The sequence below is a fragment of the Pistacia vera genome, unplaced genomic scaffold (genome assembly GCF_008641045.1).
Source record: "Pistacia vera cultivar Batoury unplaced genomic scaffold, PisVer_v2 Contig202, whole genome shotgun sequence".
In the NCBI taxonomy this organism is placed as follows: domain Eukaryota; kingdom Viridiplantae; phylum Streptophyta; class Magnoliopsida; order Sapindales; family Anacardiaceae; genus Pistacia; species Pistacia vera.
This window is the reverse complement of record NW_022196005.1, coordinates 292,278-310,545: the sequence shown is the minus strand read 5'-3', so window position 1 is coordinate 310,545 and position 18,268 is coordinate 292,278.

The following is an 18,268-nucleotide window of genomic DNA, read 5'->3' as shown; positions in this document are numbered from 1 at the left end:
AGGGACGTCCGTCCTTAATCTAAATATGAAAATAAAAAAAATAAAAAAAAAAATTGGTATTTGTGAAAGACTGTCCCTTATATTTGGATAAGCGTCCATAAGGAATGGATGCGGGTCCCTTATCGTGGTTTATACATTTGCAAGGGCTACCCACTTGCTCCATATTTCTTATTAATTTTTGTGTGGTCATTGTTATTAGTGAAATTTAATTGGTAAGTCAATGCCAAAACATTACCTTCTGCTTAATTTGACCTCTGAAAATAAGTTTTGAATTTACATTTATTTTGAAACACATTTTTTTCTGCTAGAGAACTCTGTATCTAGACACTGATCGTCCAAAGTGTTTCTTTTATTCTTTAAAAGCCAAAATAATGGACAGGCGTCCATTCCTTATGGACGTCCATCCAAAAGTAAGGGACGACCGTCCATAATTTATGGACAGGCATCCCCAAAGTTTTTCTTTTGTTTTTAAAACCAAAATAATAGATGGGCGTCCATTCCTTACAGACGCCCGTCCAAACTTAAGGGACAGCCGTCCACAATTTATGGACGGGCATCCCTAAAGTTTTTTTTTTTTTTATTTTCATATTTAGAGTGAGGACAAGCGTCCCTTATTTACGGGCACCTGTCCAAAATGAAGGGACGGTCGTCCATAACCTATGAACAGCCGTCCCTAATTTTTATAAAAAAAATTATTCTATTTTACTTATGGACGGGCGTCCTATAAATGGAGACGCCCGTCCATAGTAAATGGACCCCCGTCCATATAATATGGACGGGGGTCCATGTAAGAGAACGGTCGTCCATATTTAATGGACGGCCGTTCACTAGAAAAATATTTAATGAGTCTAGATTATTGGTGTGAGTCAGTGGACACGTAGGCCAGTATACATTTTCGGTGCAAAAATGTCGGTCTCTGTAGCTTTATTGTTAGTTATATTATCCCTCAAAGTTCCCACGTCGTTTGTATTATGTTGATGCAGTTGATTCGATCCCACCCCATTCCCTTAAGTTTCTGCCACGTTTTCTATATCAAAATATCCTTCCTCATAAACTCTATCTGCATTAAACTTTTCGAAGATAGGGTTCTGCATATCAACCTTATGATAAAATTGTGAATTACACAATATGCCATAGCAATTTTAGCTTGCCTCTCCAATGGGTAATTGTTCATGCCATCAAGAATACGAAACCTTTTTTTCAAAACACCTAAGGTTTTCTCCACAACATTCCGAAGCGATGCATGTTTGTAATTAAACAACTGAAGGGGTCCACTCTGGTTACGATGCACATCAAGAACACGGTAAGGAACTCATCTATGTGGGGCAAAAGGAACCCACCTCTGTTCGCATAACCTGCATCTACTAAGTAATATTTTCCTACAATAAAATAATGAATGTTATTTGCAAATGTAAAAAAAGTGTTTATAGTTTAACTAAAATACGTAAAGAAGTTAGTTATACATGGAGGAGAATGTGGGAAACCGGAATCAGGATTATCTAGAACTGAATTTAAAATTTTTGAGTCATGGGCGGATCCTTCCCAACTGGTGACGACATAAGTGAACAACATCTTGAAGTTGCATACAGTCATCACATTTTACGACAATGTTCCTTTATAATTCCGGTACAACTCAGATCCCTCAATTGGTGTCCAAGCATGTACATGTGTATCGTCAATCGCTCTAATATAGTCCTGTCGACAAAATTGAATTTTGATAATATGGGATGACTAATAACATATATAAAACAATGAACTTAACTATTAACTAATTAAAAATAATAAAGAAGTACCTTAAAGAAAGGGTAATAGTTTTTGTGAGTCGATATCTCCAATGGAACATCATTGGAGTCAGGTGGCTTAAAAAACTCTGACTTCAACTCCAATATCGCATCACAAACTACAAGGACATATCTAGAGATTGTCTCACCAGAATGTTGGTAATCCTCCATACAAGTACTATTTGTTGCGTTTTTCCCTACTATTATTAGGCATGGCTATGGGCCTCGAAATTCTAAGGCCCCATCCCGTATGGGGCGAGGATTCCCCAGTTTTTTCNACAAACTTAGAAAAAAAAAAAAAAAAGACAACCATTCTTATCAAGTTTCTACCTGCACCATTTTCCACACACCATAAAAAAGAAACACTTGCTTGAGATTTAATAAATGGCACCTAACCAAAAGCACAAAAAAAGTAGCCTAGTAGCAACCACCTTAACACTAGACACAATCAAACACATAAACACCCAAGCCCCCACATAAACACCCAAGCAAACCTTTCCTTAGAGGAAAGTTCAAATACTACAATTATGAACCTGCCCTGAGAGGAAAGTTCTACATTCATGTTGTGCCAGTTGTGACAATGCTTTTACAATTAAATTTAGTGAGATTAACTTTTTTTTTAATTTTTTATCTAAAAAATAATAAAAATAATATTATATTAATATTTAAAAAGGAGGGCAATTTAGTAATCTATATAATATACCCACCCATTTATCCTCCCAACCAAATATATTATTCATCAATTTATTCGAACCAACCAGACACATTTTCTAAACATTCTCAGTAATCTTCAAGGTAATCTATCTTTCCGTTAATATAACATCTCCCTATAATAAAACATTATATGATCCAAACGCCCCCTTAGAGTTTTTAATAATTTTCATTTTACCCCATCTAACCTTATTGATAATCTACCTTAGAAAATCTCTAATGTTCATTCTACATCATATAACCTTATTTTAAATTAATTTATTTTCCAATACCTCTATTTTTTGTTTTGCTTCAACTTTTTTTCATTTTTTTTATTGCTGAAATATGTATTTCTGGCTCATAATTGATGTTATTACCAAAAATATATAGTACTAATTAAGACAATTATTGATGTTAAATTCGATACAGCTATGATATTGTATATATTTCTAATTTAAATGAACTTAACCATTTAAAAGATCTAACATAGATATTGTTGTGCAAAAAAATACACTAATGTTAGCATCACCAATTAGAGTTCAACAAGCACTTAAAGATAAGGTGGTATTAGCTGTCAAAAACTCAAACCGCATCCAAAAGATATTTTATATCAATCGTTTCCCATTTTAAGATAAGGATTAAGGAATGGTCCTCACGTGTCAAGATAACTTGCAAAAGCACTCATTACATTGACCTCAAAGGTATAAATGGGCACCTCCCTTCGTGAAAAAGAGGTTGGCTAGGCATATGAGAGCTAGACAAACATTTGAGCTTTATTATTTTTTTTCTTTATAAACAAAGCATTTCTCTATTTTTGTATGCCTTACAGAGAATATTAGAAAAATAGTCAGAGAATAATAAAATAACATTATATATAGGATTTGCCTTAAGCATCCGAACCACTATAAAAATCCCTATTGTCCATCTTTTATTTATGTTTCATTAAACATATATCATCTCAGCACCATAAACACTTCTCATGAATCATTCACGTGTAATTTCTAAGAACAGTTTAGCACTTTATACGTGCGAGTCGTTGGTGTCAAAATCACACATCAACAGTTTGGTGCTAGAAGGAGGGCATGATTCACATCAGCTCTCCATGTTTTTCTAGCAAGCCTCAAAATCTTCAAGTTATCAAATGTGAAAATCTAAGCCCGACAAAGTTTGAATCTAGTGATATGATAAACATAAGAGTTGTAACCCTTTGCGTTAGCTTTCCGATGGTCTAAGAATTATCCAAATCTGAGGTCTACAGCTCAAGTGATCATCAAAATACTAAAGGATGTTCCGCATCAGAGCTCTCAGATCGTGTGGCCAAATCGCAGATCGCATGCATCAGAGCTCTCAGATTGCGTGGCTAGATCATAGATCACACACTTCGGAGCTCTCAGTTTGCGTGGTCAAATCGCATATCCCACGCATCTGAGCTCTCAAATCATGTGGCCAAAATTGTAGATCACACGCATCAGAGCTCTCAAATCGCGTGCCAGATTACAGATTGCACGCATCTAAGCTCTTAGATTACATGGTCAGATTGCAAATCGCATGTATCAGAGCTCTTAGATCGCGTGGCCAGATTGTAGATTGCACGCATCTAAGCTCTTAGATCGCATGCTCAGATCGTAGATTGCATGCATCAGAGCTCTTAGATCACTTGGTCATATCGAGATCACATGCATTAGAGCTCTCAGATCATGCTTTCAAGCACCCAGATCACGTAGCTAGATCATAGTTCACATGCATCAGAGCTCTCAGATCGCACGTATTGGAGCTCTCATATCACGTGGTCAGATCACGGATCACATGCATTAGAGCTCTCAGATTGTGCTTCTGAGCACTCAGATCACACATTCAAGATTGTTGAGATCACGCATTCAGATCATTTAGATCACGGTTCTGAATGGCCAGATCATGCTTCCAAGCACCTAGATCGCACTTTTAAGTGCTTAGATCGCTGATCTCGAATTCTCAGATCAGACTTCGCGCTTTCTGATTGAATTCTATGTGTTCTCTGATCAAGCTTCGCGCTTTCTAATCGAACTCCTTGTGCTTTCATATCGCAAAGAGCTTTTAAGCTCTTAGATCACAAAGAGCTCTTGAGTTCTTAGATTAAAGTTCCTTGTGCTTCATATCGAGCTCCTTATGCTCTTTGATCGAGCTTAAAAGCTCGCTCATTTGCTTAAGATCGTACACTGCGGATCATTCAGATCGCACGCCTCAAGCTCTCAGGTTGAGCCTGTATAAGATTGCGATAAGCTCCTAGCTCTCAAATCGCAATCAGCTTTTAGCTTTGAGATTGTGAATAGCCTCAAGTCATGTTCTCGACTCTCAGATCACGATCAATTCTCAGTTCTCATATCGCGAGCAGCTGCTAGCGTTAGAAAAAACGCGTAGAAAACTCAAAACAACCCCGAAACATGCCGAAACGGTGGATTTTGGCCCCCAAAAGGCCTTAGCTTGGTTTCCCAATTACCACAATGTAGAGCTCAGAACGAGCTTTTCATGGATATCTTACGGACTCCAAAACTCCTCCCGGATCAAAAGTTATGGTTGTTTTACGTTGGCTTGTCCGTTTAAGGCCTCTAAGCTATACGTTTGGGCTTCTAGCGTCAACTCCCTCCAGGAATTCATCTACCAGACATTTCATGTTAGTTATCAGATCGCGTTCAGCTTCAAATTGCTCCAAGCTCTCAGATCACAATCCTAGCTCTCAACACCTGATTATGCCAAGCATAGTTCAAGCTCTTCAGTTCGAGATTGTAGCCTATAGTGCGACAACCATTTAGATCTAAGAGATGATTTTTTAAGTACAATTACACACTACAAAAACTAGGGGGTTTATGTTGTGCCAAAAATATACACTAATGTCAGCACCACCAATCAGAGTTCAACAAGCACTTAAAGATAAGGTGGTATTAGCTGTCAAAAACCCAAACCGCCTCCAAGATATATTTTATATCAATCCTATCCCATTTTAAGATAAGGATTAAGGGGTAATCCCCATGTGTCAAGACAACTTATAAAAGCACTCATTACATTGACCTCAAAGGTATAAATGGGCACCTCTCTTCGTGAAAAAAAGGGCTGGCTAGGCATATGAGAGCTAGACAAACATTTGAGCTTTATTATTTTTTCTCTGTGAACAAAGCATTTCTCCATTTTTGTACGCCTTACAGGTAATATTAGAAAAATAGTCAGAGAATAATAAAATAATAGTGGATGTAGGATTCGCTTTAAGCATCCGAACTACTATAAAAATCCCTCTTGTCCATCTTTTATTTATGTTTTATCAAACATATATCATCTCAGCACCATAAACACTTCTCATTAATCATTCACATGTAATTTCTAAGAACAACTTAGCACTTTGCACGTGCGAGTCGTTAATGTCAAAACGACGCATCAACAGACATGATATGATCTATTTAATCATTTTATTCAAATTGATATGCTAGTTTTGGCTACTATTAACTATATTAATTACAACTATATATAGTTATAATACAAGTTAAAAAGTCCACATCTTCTTTTATGTTTAAATTTAAATATTAAAGAGTAATGTAAGAAATTGTAAGGTTATATAGATACTGTAATGTAATGTTAAAATATGTTAGAAAAATAATGTGTAATCCTAATTTTAAAAAAAAAAAAATTATACTTGGCTTAGGATAAGAAATATCAAAAAAATCAAAAATCATTTATTCAAAAATATTATTTCACAACTTAAACTCGTTGTGTAACATTCCAAAAATCACATGAGATAAAAAGTAACAAGATTGGCACGAATTGGTTAATTCTCTTAGGGTGTGTTTGGTTGGGGGTAATCTCCCAATATTGATCCTTTGGTAATGTCATTTTATATTACTTCATTAACACGTTTGGTTGTTAAGTAAAATAAGATTTCGGTAATCTTTCAAAACCAATTGTAATTACTGTTGGTAATAAGGAGGTAATCATCTCAATTTTCTTAGGTATGTATTAAGATTACTTGGTAATCTTAATTTTGTTACAATTTACCCATTATTAATGCATGAAGAGTGGTGGAAATGCAGAGAAAGCATAAAAGGATAGATTCAAAAACGTTTTTCATACAAAGCATGGAAATGAAATTATAATACTCATTGCTTTGGATTGATGAAGATTAGCTTCAAAAGGATGAAACCTCCACACCTTAACACCCCTTGAGAGATTAGAGGTGGCCGTGGGTTTGAGAGAGAGTGTCTTGTTGTTGTTTTGTGAACAAGGCAAGAATGAACAAAAATGCAACCTTTTGCACTATATATATTGGGCAATTTGTAATTATTTATTTTTCACTTCCAAGCCCAATAAAATCTTATTTTATAAAGGGACCCCATGAATTTAATAGCTATCCTTGAATTAATCAATAGTATTCAAGGGCCCATGTAAACAAACTAGTTACATTAACAACCCATAAATTTACCTTTTTACCCTTTAACTATTAAAAGGTTATTTTTGTTATCTCATTAATCTTAACACTTTAAAGTATAATAATTAAATATAATTAATTATTGCTGACCTTTTAACCCTTAAAATGTCACAAATAATTTCTATGTAACTATTACTATAAAAATCCGTTATTACCTCGGAAGGTGCTAGCCTCTTTGGATAATTTTCCCTCTCTCATCCTTCTAACTTCTTAAGGCTACTGGTGTGACCATGTAGGTCCACCGTGGATTAGCCGTGAGCCGGTTCTGGATGAATCGGAAACCTATCCGGAGGCCCAACAACTATGGTAAACATTAGCAATGGGCCATAGTCCCTAAACCACGATGAAAAAAACTTCATCGAACCCATTTCAGATCATACGTACCATGCAGATAAAGTCCCTCAATTGAGATATCCTGATCGAGCACGGATTCATGGAACGTCAAAATCCTAAACTCGATCTTCTACCGAATCATCAATCAATATGTCCGGAACTCGTCATCACAAACTTGCTTTGTATGACTAATATAGACTCTGGCCAAAGATTGTTTTCGACATTTATCGATGTTCGTCTGGAACTTGAATTCGGATGGAGTCAGCGGTACTTCGATCCATATTTCCGAGTCAATGGATCCCTCTTGACCATCGTTCGTTTCTGCATATGAACCACGATGACCAAATAGGCTTTTTGTATGAAACATGATTAGTCCGTACATACACCCGTATGAATCATAGTATCCATATTGAATCCAACTACAATGTCTCAGGTCAAAGGACAACATCGTGCACTGATATAACCAACGATAAATCATTGACTACATGCTTTCCAAGTGATTTGGCTATTCGGTCACGTTCGAAAAACAGTTCACACCACCGTTAATCCAGCAATGCCCCAGTGACATGACTATCATCGTCATCCGTAATATATCAACTCATGATATCTTTCGAAAGCATCCAATTGCCTATGTGCAATATAGTTGCCCAAAATATGCTTGCTCGGGAACCCTTTGGATAATTCATTTACCGATTAAATGAATCATCTGGACAATTCATATACATAATTTATTTTAAATGCCATGAATGAATAAGGAAAAGCATATATATGAATTGAAGAACTATTTTTATTTATATTTATGATATATATAGATACAAGACAAATGCTCTGAAACCGACGACACGAATGGTTCTAGGATATACACTAATAACACTAACAAACTCCCACTTGCACTAAAGCCATTTGATGTTGTATTCTACCCATCTCTCTCAAGATGATGGTTCAATTGCTTCAGTGTCATTTCTTAGTCAGTGGATCAGCTACATTTTCTGCTGAAGGAGTCTTCAAAATTATAATCTCTCCAACTCAACGAATTCTCACAAATGTGATACTTACACTGAATGTGTTTGGATTTTTGGTGTGCCCTTGGTTCCTTTGCCTGTGCAATAGCTCCGTATTGTCACAGAACTGCTTATCGGGTAAGCCATGTTCGGAACCACACCAAGTTCAATTACGAACTTCGCATCCAAACAGCTCCTTTGCTGCTTCCGAAGCAGCATGTATTCAGCTCTGTAGTGGAGTCAGCTGTGGTTGTCTGTTTGGAACTTTCCCAAATAAAAGCACCTCCATTACATATAAAAATGTACCCTAACGTAGACTTCTATCATCAATATCGATTAGAAATCAGAATCCTGAATGGTTAACTCTGAGCATCCATAACTCAGAAATGATCCTTAGTTCTTCTCAAGTACTTAAGGATCGATTTACAACCGACCAATGTTTCTCCCTGGGTTTGACTGATATCTGCTCGTAACACTTACAGCATAAGCTATATCAGGTCTTGTACATAGCATTGCAACATTAAGCTACATACGGCAGACGCATAAGACCATACTCATCCGATGCCGCTCTTCATCGGTCTTTGGACCCATCTCCTTAGAAAGATGAAGGCCTGAGTGAAAGGCAAAAGACCTCTCTTAAAGTTCTCCATGCTAAATTCTTTAACATTTTCTCTATGTACAATTTCTGGGATAATCCAATTACCCTTTCGTTCTATCTCTATAGACACGAATGCTAAGGACATATGCGTTTCTCCTAGTCTTCATCGAGAAGGTTTTGGACAACCAAATTAACCCTGTAATCATGCCTATATCATTTCCATCAAAAGTATGTCACTACATATAATATGAAATGTGATGGCATGATTTTAACCCATTTGTATACACAGGGCTCATCCGGATTCTGACAAAACCAAACAATTTGATTATGTCGTCAAATCAAATGTTCCAGCTTCTTGAAGCTTGCTTCAATCATAAATGGATCGATGCAATTTGCACACCTTATGCCTTTCAGCAGAGGATACAAAACCTATCGGTTGTTCCATATAAATGTTTTCCTCAATAAACCCAATAAGGAAAGCTGTTTTGACATCCATCTGCCAAATTTCATAATCATGGTATGCTGCGATGGCTAGCATTATACGGATGGATTTATATCAAGCTACAGGCGAGAATGTTTCCTCATAATCCAATCCTTGTTCTGAGTATAACCTTTCACCACACAATCAAGCTTGAAGGTCTCTACCTCCCCATCTTCCAACTTTCTCTTGTAGACCCATTGACAACCTATAGGAACTATTCCCTCCGTGGATCCACAGCGACCATACTTGATTGGCATGCATTGATTCTATCTCAGAATCCATCGCTTCCAGCCATTTCCTGAATCTCTATCCAGTATTGCTTCTTCGTAGATTCTAGGATCATCACCATGATCATCTACTCCACTAAGTAAGATTCAAAATCTTACTCATGTAGGAAACCATATCCTCTGGAGGTTTTGATATTCTAGAAGACTTCCATGGAACCATAGTATGATTGAGGTTCGCTGAGTGGAGGTTCCATCTTCAGCAATCTCGGTTCTTGCTTTCGAAATCTTCTCCGAGTTCCATATTTCTTCCAACACTGCCTTCCTCCAAGAACTCGTTCTCGAGGAAGTGCGTTTTCTACTAATCTAAACTCTTTGATCACTTGGGAAGTAAATGTAATATCCTCAACTATCTTTAGGATACCAATGAACCGACCCTTCTCGGATTTAACATCCATCTTATCAGATTAACCAATTTAACATAAGCTAGGCATCCCCAAATCTTCATATAGTTCAGACTTGGACGTTTTCCGTACCAATCTATATAGTGTTTTCTGGACAGTTTTAGACGGGACCCTATTAATGATGTGCACAGCGGTCGGAGAGCGTACCCCCCACAGAGACATTGGAAGTCTGTAAAACTCACCATCGATCGTACCATATCCAATAAGGTACGATTTCTCCTTTTAGACACTCCATTGAGCTGGGGTGTATAAGGAGGAGTCAACTGTGAGATGATCCCATTTTCTTTCAAGAACTCTTGAAACTCTGTACTCAAGTATTCACCCTACGATTGATCGTAGTATTTTATACTTTTTCCAGTTTGATTTTCTACTTCATTCTTGAATTCTCTGAATTTTCAAAGGATTCAGATTTGTATTATAATACAAATACCCATATCGTGACATATATCTGTAAAAGTAATGAAGTATTCAAATCTCCCCCTAGCTAAAGTATAAATGGTCCACATACATCTGTATGTATGAGTTCTAATAGTTCTTTAGCTTGCTCTCCTTTACTCTTAAAGGGAGATTTGGTCATCTTTCCTTGGAGACATGATTCACAGGTTGGATAAGGTTCAGAACCCAATGAGTTTAGGATCACATTTTCTCCAAGCTGTACTAATTTTCTCTCTCTATATGACCCAATCTATGATGCCATATAATTTTAGGATTTGATTCAGATCGAGTTCTTTATTAGAAATGGTATTGAATGAAGCATAGTCATTTAATTCTAAGACATACAAACCATTTGTATTCACAGCTTACCAACTAAAACATTTCCAAAATGTATTGAAATTCATTTTCATAAACAGTACATAATAACTGTTACACAAAGCAGAAATAGAAATGATGTTTCTGTGGCTTTTTCAAAGTACAATACTTTAAACAAATTCAAAACATGTCCTGAAGGTAGTATCAGTGGGCAAGTCCCCATGGCTCCGGCTGCAACCACCATTTGCATCCTCAAAATGATCGCCCTTGTCATCTCAGAACTATTCTGAAGTACCTGCAAAGACATACAAACATGAGATGTTGCTACTGAATCTAATATCCAGGAATGACTATCTGAATTAACACTTAATTCATATTCAATCATAAGACATTGGTTCATACCTGCTTTTCCTTTGCCTTTCTTCAGATGTTCAGGTATTGAGGACAGTTCCTCTTCCAATGTCCATCTTCTCCACAGTGGAAACATTTCCCTTTGCATTGACCTTCTCTTCCTTGCCGCTGGTCTTGAAGCTCTTTATCTGGGTCCAACTTTTGGACCTTCTTTGGTAGCACTTTGGGCCTTTTATTGGCCCTGCTAATGGAGGCGACAAAGACATCCTCATGTCTTTTCCCTTCACACTCTTGTGAAATTCTTTAAGCTCATTTAGCAATTCAGAGAGGTTTCTCTCAATCTATTGAGATTGTAGTTAGTTATAAACGATTTATAACTTGGAGGAAGGGATTGTAGAATCAAATTTACTTTGAGGCGGTCTGGCATGACCACCCCATATCCATCCAGTCGATCTAATCCATTCATTTTAAGAGTATGATCAGCTGAAGGGACCCCTTCCCTCAACTTCATGCTAAAGAAGGATGCACAAAATTCATACTCAATCACACTCTGGATTCTCGCTATACAACTCTTGTAGAGCTATGAGGATATCATAAGCATTTGAAACCTCTTTATACTTCGTTTGAAGTCTCTATTCATGGAGGCTAGCATGTAATTTTTAGCCCTCCTGCTATCCTCTCTCCACTTTTCAAGAGCATCAAGCTAACTTGTGAAGCATCCAGTCCAATATCAAGTGGACGAGGTGCTTTCTAGGACATAGGCAATTCTTTCAAAATCTAGAACAATTCTAAGATTTCTTAGCCAATCTTTTAGGTTGGGTTCGATAACATGTTATTGTCCATTTCCTTAGGAGAACATTGTTGGCCATTTTTCGATTATTTATCACAAAGATGAAACTGCAAAGAAAAGTAATTTTATTAGTGTCTTGTAATCTTTTAAACCTTTTAATGCATAATCAAATTAGCTCCCACTATTTTATTCGAGTCTATACCTCTTAATAGGATCCGGAAATTTTCGTTGGATTAAATTTCTTAGTGGGGAATCAATTTCTTTCAAATTCAATTAACCTCACATAATAGAATTCTTGGTTAATTAAGTCTAATAAGTAGGAAACTCTTTCCTTTTATATCACTATAAGGTTTGATTCATATTCCTTGTCTAGCTTCGGATACCTCACATAATAGAATTCTTGGTACCTAGGCTAGTTAAATCCGAACCATTGTGTTTCTTAGGATGGCATTTTTTTATCATGTCCTCACATAATAAAAATCTTGGTCAAGGTGAAATATCCATCCAAGAACAAGATCAACTTAATTCTATGATATAAGTGCACCTCACATAATAGAAATCTTGGGATATTAAAATTTATATCAAAGAATTTAGTTATCCCACAATGAGAAACTTGGATTTTAATTTTAAATTAGGGAGATTTAGGTTTAACCTTTAGTTAATTCATTTTAGCATGTCATGTTTAATTAACAATTCATACATATCACATATATGCATAAATTAAAGCATGTGGGTTGACCATGGGGCTTTTCGAAAATACACTCTAAAAGCAAAATATTTACCCTAATACTATGTCTTCGATTGGATCATCCCGCTGCTTCGGTTCCCGTCTAGCCGATTCCATACACATTGGATCTTAGGCACGCAGGCCGATTAAAATAAATAAATAAAATTTAATTATTACAGCCATTTAATAAAAGAATATTAAACACTTTGAATATTTTGAAAACCAAATGGCGCCCATGACAACCCTCTAATCTAATATTTATTCATCACATAAAAAATATTAAACATTCATACCAAAATAATAAACAATTTTTAAAGGCATGAATAAAAACAATTATTGAATAGTAATATATCTATATATTAATAGATATATATATATGCATGTGGTAATTAATTATAACTTTGGGCCATGCAACAATTACACATTTCATAGGAATCAACACAAACACTTTGTCATATTCCACCCAAAGATATATATTATTTAACATTTCTCATTTCAATACTTTTCACAAAAGTGCATGGCATAGATAAATGGGATATTTACTCCAAGAGTAATCATTTTATGACACAAGTTACTTTTAATAAAGTAATACTTTTTATGACACATTTGTCTTCTCAAAGACAATCATGTCATCTTGCATCATCAATTTTTGAAAACATTAAACAACACAAATTATTACATTTCAAAAATATAATAATTTATGTCATGCAATGAGCATTATAAGATAATTTAATCAAATTAAACATCTACATTAAAATATACCACCATCTAAATACATATCTATCAATTCATCATATGAATAATAATCCATAACTTTATGCTAACATCAAATTCCAACACTAAACACTTGCAACATTTGCCACTTCATGCAAAAAAACTTTAATCAAATTAAAGATAACACATTTAGCATGTCAAAGCATAAACCTTAATCAAAGTAATGGAAATGAACATGCATGAACATTTTCTAATGAACATCATGCAACATTCTCAAAACATCATTCAAATACATGATGAAATGACATATCTTACGGCAAAACTAGTCATGGCCGAAATGATATACATGCATGTAGTTCTCAACACATCTATGCAATAACCATCATCCAAACAATGCTATAACCATCATCCAAACATATTAGAGCAAAAGAAAAATCTTTCCCAAAACAAAGAGATGGCCGAGAATCACACATGCATCAAACTGCTTATTACATCAAACAACTCATCCATTACAAAGGCAGGCTCATTATAACCAATATCATCATTCAAACATATGAGAATGAGAAGCCAAAATGAACATCTACCTTGATCTATGTATGGCCGAGACATGCATGTAAAGATCTACTATGAAAAAATCATTTTTGAACCATATAACTAACACGCAAACTCAACCAAGTTTGATAAACATATGAACACATGAAAAATGTCATTTTGCTTATAAATTGACATGCAAGGAGCTTTCAGCTCTGATACCATTTGTAAGAACAGCATGCATGCATGAAGAGTGGTGGAACGAGAGAAGAAAGATAAAAGGATGGATTCAAAAACCATTTTCATACAAAGCATGGAACTGAAATTATACCTACTCCTTTGCTTTGGATTGATGAAGATTAGCTTCAAAAGGATGAAACTCCACACTTTAACACCACCTTGAGAGATTAGAGAGTGGCCGTCGGTTTGAGAGAGAGTTTCTTATGTGTGTTTGTGAACAAGTCAATAATGAATACTTGTGCAATTTGCAATTATTTATTTTTCACTTCCACGCCCAATAAAATCTTATTTATAAAGAGACCCCACGAATTTAAATGCTACCTTTGAATTAATCAATATTATCAAGGGCCCATGTAAACTAAACTAGTTTACATTAAACAACCCTAAATTTACCCTTTTTACCCTTTAACTATTAAAAGGTTATTTTTGTTCATCTCATTAATCTTAACACTTTAAGATATAATAATTAAATATAATTAATTATTGCTTGACCATTTTAACCCTTAAAATGTCACAAATAATTTTCTATGTAACTATTACTATAGAAATCCCGTTATTACCCTCGAAAGGTGCTAGCCCTCTTCGGATAATCATTTCTCTCTCTCATCCTTCTCTAACGTCTTAAGGCTATTGGTGTGACAATGTAGGTCCACCGTGGATTAGCCGTGAGCCAGTTCTGGATGAATCCGGAAACCTGTCCGGAGGCCTAACGACTATGGTAAACATCTAGCAATGTGCCATAGTCCCTAAACCACGATGAAGAAATACTTCATCGAACCCATTTCAGATCATACGTACCATGCAGGTAAAGTCCCTCAATTGAGATATCCTGATCGAGCACGGATTCATGGAACGTCAAAATCCTAAACTCGATCTTCTACCGAATCATCGATCAATATGTCCGGAACTCGTCATCACAAACTTGCTTTTGTATGACTACTAGTAGACTCTGGCCAGAGATTCTGTTTTCAGACATTTATCGATGTTCGCCTAGGAACTCGAATTCGGATGGAGTCAGTGGTATTCCTAATCCTATATTTCCGAGTCAATGGATCCCCTCTTGACCATCGTTCGTTTCTGCATATGAACAACGCATGACCAAATAGGCTTTATTGTATGAAACATGATTAGTCTCGTACTTATACACTGTATGAACCATACGCATCCATATCGAATCCGACTACAATGTCTCAGGTCAAAGGACTACATCGTGCACTGATATAACCAAACGATAAATCATTGACTACATGCTTTTCCAAGTGATTTGTCGCTATTCGGTCACGTTCGAAAAACAGTTCACCAACCGTGAATCCATACCAATGCCCCAGTGACATGACTATCATCGTCATCCGTACTTATATCAATTCATGATATCTTTCGAAAGCATCCGATATGCCTATTGTGCAATATAGTTGCCCAAATTATATTGCTTCCGTAGGGAACCCTTTTGGATAATTCATTTACTGATTAAATGAATCATCTGGACAATTCATATACATACTTTATTTTAAATGCATGACTGAATAAAGGAAGCAATTTACATATATGAATTGAAGAACTCTTTCTTCTATTATTTATGATATATATAGATACCAGACAAAATGCTCTGAAACCGACAACACGAATGGTTTCTAGGGCATACACTAATATACACTAACACAATTGTTATCTAAACAATTTACAATAAATTTATGGACAATGTTAACCTCATATTCAGGATTTTTAAGACAAAACTACTCTTGTACTTCAACCAAATTACCCAAGACCACAACCACCCCTAGCCACCAAAGGCTATCGCCATTGCCGGCCGGTCGCTGTGGATAATCACTGAAATAGCGCACAACCGATTGGATTTGACTGCTAAGGCCATTTCCAACCATGGATCTATGCCATGAAAATGTCAGATCTTTGCCCATGAAACGACCATAGATTGGCGTTTTTCGGTGCACAACTGGTCATGCACCATTCCGGCAATTATTGACGGTGGTGGCTGGCTGCCGACAGTGGCTTGAGGTGGGTGGGGGTAATTTTGCTACAAATTAAAGTTTTATATGACTGAGGTGTTTTAGCAAAATTTCAAATGTAGGGGGTTAAAAGAAATGATTCAAAAAATAATAATAAAAATAATAATATATTAATCTTTCAAAAGGAGGACAATTTAGTAATCTATATAATATATCCACCAATTTATTCCAACCTAACCAAACACATTTCTCTAGTAATACAATATTCCATGAACCAAATGCACCCTTAGGGCATATTTTCTTAGCAAAAGTAAATGCAGATGGGACGAAGGAGGGAGTAAATTGGGATTGCCATGTTTATTTTTGATAAGAAATATATAAGGAATAGAGTAAAATATATGTTGTGTGGACAAAAATGTCCTTAACTAACTTAATATCATTTCTAAGTTTACAAGTAAAGCAATCAAATTATTTAGAAAAAAATTACCTATTAATTTAAAATATTTTATAAAATATTAAAATATAAATTAAATAATATAAATAACAGTAATATAATATTAAATTTTTTATTAAATAAATATAAAATTTTTTTTTTTTATTTAACAGGTATAAGATTATTATTTTTTATTTTAAAAAATTTAAAATTTTCAAACCAGTCAATGTCTTTTGTCGGCGGGTTTTCTTCAATATTTCGACGTCATCGCAAACATGTGAAGGACCAAAGGCAACGGTCTATCGCTCTTGTAGATTCCAACTGTTGATAACCAATGACTTGATGTCACGTGTAGCGGCCGTCTTTGTCGATTGTCATGCATGAAGTATGTCACCAATTTTCTGTGATTGGAATCTGCTTAGATTAGTAGATCATCAGCTGTTAATTTTTCACGCGTCGATGTTAACACTAGAATCACAAAGAACAATTGTCGACCCGTGAGGTTGATTGGTGTTTCCCGATTTGAAATTTTTGAATATTTTTAGTTAAATAAAAACAATAGTTTTTTATTTATTAAAGAAAATAAATATTTTTAATTTTGATTTAATAATATTAAATGATAAAATAATTAATTAAATAAATTTCTTTAAGGATAAAATGGGAAATGGAAATTTAAATGAGCGTCAAAAGGATAAATTGAGGACCAAAGTAAACCATGTTTCCTCCCAAAATTTGTAGGAATCCTAATCTCCGACAATCAAGGAATTGGAATTCCCTTGAACAATGTAATTAGGAATTCAATTATCAAATCTGAAAAGTAAATATCTCTTAGTTTAAATTATTCAATTCTATTAGTTTTATTGTGTCATTAATGTCAATTTACATTTAATTTCTTTTTCAATCACCATATTTAGGTTTGGTCATCTAGCTTTGTATGTTACTATATTTAATATAACTTTCAATTGTGTGGTTATATGAAAATTTAAGGGGTTGAAAATAATTAATTCAAAGATGGAAAAAGGGTTTTTACCTTTCCTTATGTGTTAAAGAGTTAATTACAATTTCCTTGAATTTATTTTCCCTCTTAAATATCCAAAACGACAATTTATCTTATGCTATCAATATTTTATTAGAGTTTTGGCGTTTATTCTAATGGATTAAGGGGCCGTTTGGTTAGGGTTAATGGATGATGACACTTAGGGTTAATGGATGATGATGCTAGTAGTCTATCTCAAAAAGGGGATATTACAATGTTTGGTTTGTAGGTAATCAAAGATTTCAATAATCTTTCAATGCAAATAGTGTCTATTGTACACCATATTGGGGGCGTTTGGATTATATAATGTTTTATTATATGAGTATATTATATTAACAGAAAGAAAGATCATTTTAAAGATTACTGGGAATGTTTGGAAAATGTGTTTGGTTGATTCAAATAAATAAGTGAATAATATGTTTGGTTGGGAGGATAAATGGATAGGTATGCTATATAGATTACTATATTGCCCTCTTTTTAAATATTAACATAATATTATTTTTATTATTATTATTAGAATCATTTCTTTTAACCCCCTACATTTGAAATTTTGCTAAAACACCCCAGCCATATAAAACTTTAATTTGTAGCAAAATCACCCCCATCCACCCCAAGCCATTGCCGGCAGCCAACCACCATCGCCGACCGTCGCTGACAGTCGATGGAATGGTGCACGACTAGCCGTATATGGCCGATAGTGCATCGGCAAA